We start from the raw sequence: 6,761 nt of genomic DNA on the forward strand, positions 1-6,761 counted from the left end.
AACATTACAGAATAATCATGTTTAACAGTATTTTATATATTTTGAATATATTTGTTTTGTAAACACATCTTTAAGTCAAATTTTCAAAAAATTGGCTAAAGTAGCGTCCCCCTCTGCCTTTATACCGTACTTTTAGTTATTATTATTTCGCTTTCAGTTCATTAAACCAACTACTAATACTTAGGAGTAATAAATATAAAAATATATTATAAAAAAATATAAATTATAAATTCTTTTAGTAAAAAAACGTCAATTTTGGTGCTTTTCTGCTAATCTTTATGACGTCACAACTTTTTTCCCCAAAATAAAAAAAATTACCAATTACTCATTTAAAAGAGGAAAAAATAAGCTTTCCAACGATATATAACATGTCTTTATACTAATTTTTTCTAGGTTAAGACTAAATTCTACCGGACTACAAAAGAGAAGTGAGTCTATAGATGAGGAAAATTTGTCAGATAATGAAATTAGTCAGGAACAATTTACTACCTTGTCATAAGAGTTCGAGTTCTCCATCAGAGAGTCAGTCAATGGGGTTTCACCAAAGAAACAAAAAATAGAATCAACTTACAAACTAATGCTCAAAGAAATGTCAGTATTTAAGCTAACAAAAAAACTAACAAGCAACAAAGATTTTTTGCGCACGGCTTTGAAGTCAATCCAAATAACAAGTGTGGAGGCAGAAAGGTCATTTTCTGCAAGTGATCTGTCACTAAACTAAGGTCAAGGTTAAATGATGAAACACTTAATGCTTTATCCTTTTTACGTGGTTATTGTCTTAAGAAATGTAAAATCAACCATCAAAAAGACATTTGTTTGCTGCTCAATTGTATTCAATGTACACTACCGTTCAAAAGTTTGGGGTCACCAAACAATTTTGTGTATTCCATGAAAAGTCACACTAATTCACCACCATACGTTGTGAAATGAATAGAAAATAGAGTGAAGGCATTGACAATGTTAGAAATAATGATTTGTATTTGAAATAACATTGTTTTTCCATCAAACATTGCTTTCGTTAAAGAATCCGCCATTTGCAGCAATTACAACATTACACACCTTTGACATTCTAGCTGTTAATTTGTTGAGGTAAGCTGGAGAAATTGCACCCCACGCTTCTTGAAGCAGCTCCCACAAAATGGATTGGATGGGTACTTCTGGCGTACCATACGGTCAAGCTGCTCCCACAACAGTTCATTGGTGTTCAGATCTTGTAACTGCGCTGGCCACTCCATTACCGATAGCATACCAGCTGCTTGCTTCAGCTGTAAATAGTTCTAGCACAATTTGGAGGTGTTTTTAGGGTCATTGTCCTGTTGTAGGATGAAGTTGGCTCCAATCAAGCGCTGTCCACTGGGTATGGCATAGAATTGCAAAATGGAGTGATAGCCTTCCTTATTCAGAATCCCTTTTACCCTGTACGAATCTCCCACAATACCAGCACCAAAGCAATCCAGACCATTACATTACCTCCATCATGTTAAACAGGTGGCGTCAGGCATTCTTCCAGCATCTTATCATTTGTTCTGCGTCTCATAAACGTTCTTCTTTGTGATCCAAACACCTCAAACTGGGATTCATCTGTCCACAGCACTTTTTTCCAGTCTTCTTCTGTCCAATGTATGTGTTCTTTTGCCCATCTTAATCTTTTTCTTTTATTGGCCAGTCTCAGATATGGCTTTTTCATTGCCACTCTGCCCTGAAGCCCAAAACTCCGCAGCCGCCTTTTCACTGTTGATGATGACACTGGTGTTTTGCGGGCACTATTTAATGAAGTTGCCAGTTGGGGACCTGTGAGGCGTCTGTTTCTTAAACTAGAAACTCTAATGTGCTTATTTTCTTGCTTAGTTGTGCAACGCGACCTCCCACTTCTTTTTTTACTCTGGTTAGAGCCTGTTTGTGTTGTCCTCTGAAGGGAGTAGTACACACCGTTGTAGGAAATCTTCAATTTCTTAGCAATTTCTCGCATGGAATAGCCTTCATTTCTAAGAACAAGAATAGACTGTCGAGTTTCAGATGAAAGTTCTCTTTTTCTGGCCATTTTGAGCGTTTAATTGACCCCACAAATGTGATGCTCCAGAAACTCAATCTGTTCAAAGGAAGGTCAGTATTATAGCTTCTATAATAAGCTAGACTGTTTTCGGATAAGTGAATATGATTGCACAAGGGTTTTCTAATCATCAATTAGCCTTCTGAGCCAATGAGCAAACACATTGTACCATTAGAACACTGGAGTAATAGCTGCTGGAAATGGGCCTCTATACGCCTATGTAGATATTGCACCAAAAACCAGACATTTACCACATTAGCAGTGTATAGGAGTGTATTTGTTTAAATTTAGGAATAGTTTAAAGTTATCTTTATTGAAAAGTACTGTACTCTTCCTTCAAAAATAAGGACATTTCAATGTGACCCCAAACTTTTGAACGGTGGTGTACGTATATGACATTGTTGATATATATATTTGTGTTTTTGCTGCTGTTGTTCTCTTAAATATATATAATTAAAAAATACACTAGCAAACCGGGAAACCGGTTTTTAAAACATTGAAAACCGTGGTTTGTTCGAAAAACCGATTTTAGAAAAAACAATAAAATACATTAAAACTTTAATTCAGCTAAAAAATAAAAATAAATTCAAATGCAGACGCACCGGATTGACTTTGACAGGTGGTTCTGACAGCCAGAATTGCCAACTAATAAAACTTTTTACAAACTTTACCAAGAATAGAATAAGCTTGACATAAAACTGTAACAAAAGGTAATAGTAATTTTATTTTATCATAAGTGAATTTAAACCTTCCACCAAAAACAAAATTGCAAAAAAAAAAAAGTAAGTCGTACTTATTTGATGGCCCATCACTGTAAAGGGTAAATACTCCAATTGCTGGCCACTAACCATTTACTTGCCACTTTTAAAAGCTTTTCTCACATAAATTTATGGCACAAATTCTCCAAAATTATTATTTAAACTCAATGACTCCATTAAAACTTTCTAAATATCGCAATTTAAGGATAGTTTTAGAAGGTTTTAGTCGCTAGAACTGAATGTCAAAAACATCATATTATATGTGACAATTTTACGCTTTGTTTTCAAAAACTCATACTTTATTGTCATTTTTTATGCGTTGCAAGTATTTGTGGCAGTCCATTCAGCAAGAGAAAAATAAATAAATATCTTATATACATTTGGAAACAAAATTATTTATTTGATACCTCACATATGATGATTTAACTGAAATAGATTAAACCTTTCCTAATATACTATTCACTGGCCGGTTATTTAATCCATTTTCTAGTCATGGCCAATAAATAGTATCAAGTATAAAAGTAAAAATTTTTATCAAGTATAAAAATTTAAAATTTTTATGTAGGATTTTCTCACACTTAGTTATTTTTTACACAGTGTTATAAAATGGGTTCTAACCTTGACTTTCTGACTCGAGAAAAACCTTTTGTGGAATGATAGCCCACACTATGGGGATCACTTGGATATAAGTATTAAAATCAGATTACAACGTCCTGGCAAGTTATTGATGTTTAAATTTTCTGAATTTATTGATTACACACACATTCGAAATGACAGCTTGTTTTGCATTTTTACAGTAAGATATAATTTTAAATTCAAGTAAACAAACATACTGTAGCATAAAGAGCATTATGTTTTATGAAAACATAAAAAAAAGTTGAAAAATTAAAAGATATCAAGAAGATAAGCTTCCTTTATTACCAAACAAATATAATATTTTTTTATTCTTCTGTTTTTCTGTTTAACTTTTCATAAAAATTATTTTTAACTGTGAAAGTAAGACAGTTTTTGAATTTCGGGAAAATTTCGGGAAAAGGCATGATTTATTTATTTTATTCACGAGAGCAAAACTGCGCACATCTAATTTTACAAAGAAATGCCGAACACCGCAAAAAACCACCAAGACTGCAGGAAAACTGTCTGTTTTCTTTGCTTCAGTAAATGTCAGAGGGAACTGACACCTTTTCTAAAAGAAAAATGCCAAACAATACTCAATGAGAGGATCGATTTTAGTAATGACAAAGTTCCACTTGGAATTTGTGAAAAGTGTCGTTCTTGTCTAAGAAGAGAGGATTCTGGAGAACACATCAATCTCCCATCACTTTACAATTTTGAGACTATAAAAATTCGACCTCAAACTAGAGACACACAGTGTGACTGTTTGATTTGTTCTGTTGGAAAACTGAGAAATAATGGTCAACAGAAAACTCAGCTTTTGCAGAGCTCAGCACAAAATACTCCATCTTCAACTGTCCAAAAACGATGCTCTGACTGTTTTTCAATTATTGGAAGAGGATTACCTCATCATTGCACAAAGGGCACTTTGCGAAAAAACCTTGTTGCTGTTGCAACCAAGGATCCTGTTGCATCTGAACAAGTTGCTGCTCTTGTTGTTTCAAGTAAGGATTCTTCTCCACATGGCACTGTTCGATTGAGTCAACCACAAGGTGGAAGAATGCTTCCAATAATGCCAGGTAAAAGTTTAACTTTCATGAAAAGATATTTTAGAAATTTCGAAGTTAAACAATATCTGCATTTATTTTAGGTTCCTCATCAGCTAGAAAACTATTTCCTCCAAACCCATCAATTAGTATAAAAGAACTTGTTCAAGTTCAGGCAAATACAGGGCTTTCAAACAATGGCATCAAGAGACTAGCTGCTACAATTAATCAGTCAACTTCACAACATATTGTTGAGAAAAAATATGCTGTAAAATTTGATGCAGTTAGTAAGCAGCTTTCTCACCATTTCACGAGTTCATTAATTAAAGATCATGCTGGATGTGGAAGGACTGTCATTCATTGCAAGGACTTCAAAGAGCTTAAAAATGAACTCATTTCTATGAGAAGCACATCAAACAATCATATTGTGAAAGTTGGAATTGACGGTGGGGGAGGATTCCTGAAAGTAAGCCTTGGAATTATTGAATTAAATTGTGAACCTAACACTCCCCCAGCAAAACTCAATTGCAAAAACAAGTTTTTCAAGGACACTGGAGTTAAGCGGCAACTTATTATTGCTGTCTCTGAGGACCTGCAAGAAAACTACTCAAATGTGTCTCAAATTTTCGAATTGATCAATATGAGAGACCAAGATTTTGTTTTGTCCTGTAACCTAAAACTGGCAAATATAATTTGTGGTCTCCAAGCACACTCAAGTGCACAACCCTGCACCTGGTGTGAGTCAAGTGCAACGGACCTTTTAAATCAAGGAAAATTAAGAACTTTCCAATCTCTTGATCAGAATGTCTCACTTTTCAATGCAGCAGGATCAAACATCAAAGAGCTCGTGATTACATGAATGTTGTTCATTCTCCTGTATTTGATCTTGCTGGTGGCACATTAGTTTTGGACTTCATACCGCCAATGGAGTTGCATCTCCTTATTAGTGTTTTCAATCATCTCTTTGCTGCCCTACTAAAAGTTTTCCCTCAAGGAACTCTTTGGACTGATTCACTGCACATTAAACAACAGCCTTATCATGGAGGGCATTTTGCAGGAAATGAGTGCAGGAAGCTGCTAAAAAATATTGATCTTTTTAAATCTATTGTCGAGAAACACTCATGCTATGCTGCAATACCATTAGTTGATGTATTTCGAAAATTCAATGCAGTAGTGTCTGCCTGTTTTGGATGCGTTCTTAAACCAAGTTATGTACAAAAAATTGAAGCTTTCAGAGTGGCTTATGTGGCACTGCAAAATGTTTCTGTGACACCCAAGGTTCATGCTGTTTTTTTTCATGTGAAAGATTTCATTGACCAACACGGCCAAGCTCTCGGACTTTACTCAGAACAAGCAACAGAGGCAATGCATCACAACTTTCAAGTGCATTGGCAAAGGTACAAACGACCTAACCATCATCCTGAATACAGTAAAAAGTTGCAATGCTGCCTTGTGGACTTTAATAGTAAACATTGCTTGTGAAAAGAGCCATTTTAAAATGATTTTTTCTTGTATTAGAATATTTATTTTAAAGCATAATTTTCATTTTAGATACACGATAAACTCTCAGAATATGTCTTTTTGTTTCCCTAGTTCATATTTATTGGAACAACCTATATTTTGTACTATATTCTGTCGGTTTTTGACGGAAAACTCGAAAATTATGGTTTATGTCGGTTAAAACTGAAATTTGGCTTCTAAAAAAAAAAAAAATCTTGTCGGTAAAATTTGTTTTTTTCATTTTCACCCCCCCCCCCCCTACGTCTTTGTCGTTCGGTACGGCCCTGTCAATAACTTGCCAGGACGTTGTAATCTGATTTTAATACTTATATCCAAGTGATCCCCATAGTGTGGGCTATCATTCCACAAAAGGGTTTTCTCGGGTCAGAAAGTCAAGGTTAGAACCCATTTTATAACACTGTGTTTATGTATGAAAAAAGTTAAGTTAGATATTAAACCGATAGTTGACTTTTAAAGAACTTCCACATTTTAAACTAATTTCTGATTTTCTGAGTTCATTCTACTTGAGAAGTAGAATGAGCTCAGAAAGTTATAGTTAGCTACAATTACATATAATTATGCTCTGAAAACTTTGATATTACAAAAGTATTTTTTCATTAAAGTATATAGAATTTTTCTAAAAGTACCCAATGAATATGTTTTCTTATTTTTATTTCTTAGTAGATAATTATAATAAATATGAAAAAAAAAAAAAGTGAAAATGTTTTGGAAAACAAATAAAATGTTACGATGCCACTAACTTTTTCAACAAAGATAATAAAAAAAATGTAT

General features: G+C 34.0%; 1 pseudogene; it reads left to right on the forward strand.

The window, feature by feature from the left end:
* The first annotated feature begins 3,904 nt into the window (after positions 1-3,904).
* Positions 3,905-6,388, forward strand: LOC149880805 (uncharacterized; annotated as a pseudogene).
* The last annotated feature ends 373 nt before the right edge of the window (positions 6,389-6,761 follow it).

Source organism: Hydra viridissima, unplaced genomic scaffold (assembly GCF_058129835.1).
Source record: "Hydra viridissima isolate aposymbiotic clone 2 unplaced genomic scaffold, HvirCarnegie_v1 scaffold_12, whole genome shotgun sequence".
NCBI classification, from domain to species: domain Eukaryota; kingdom Metazoa; phylum Cnidaria; class Hydrozoa; order Anthoathecata; family Hydridae; genus Hydra; species Hydra viridissima.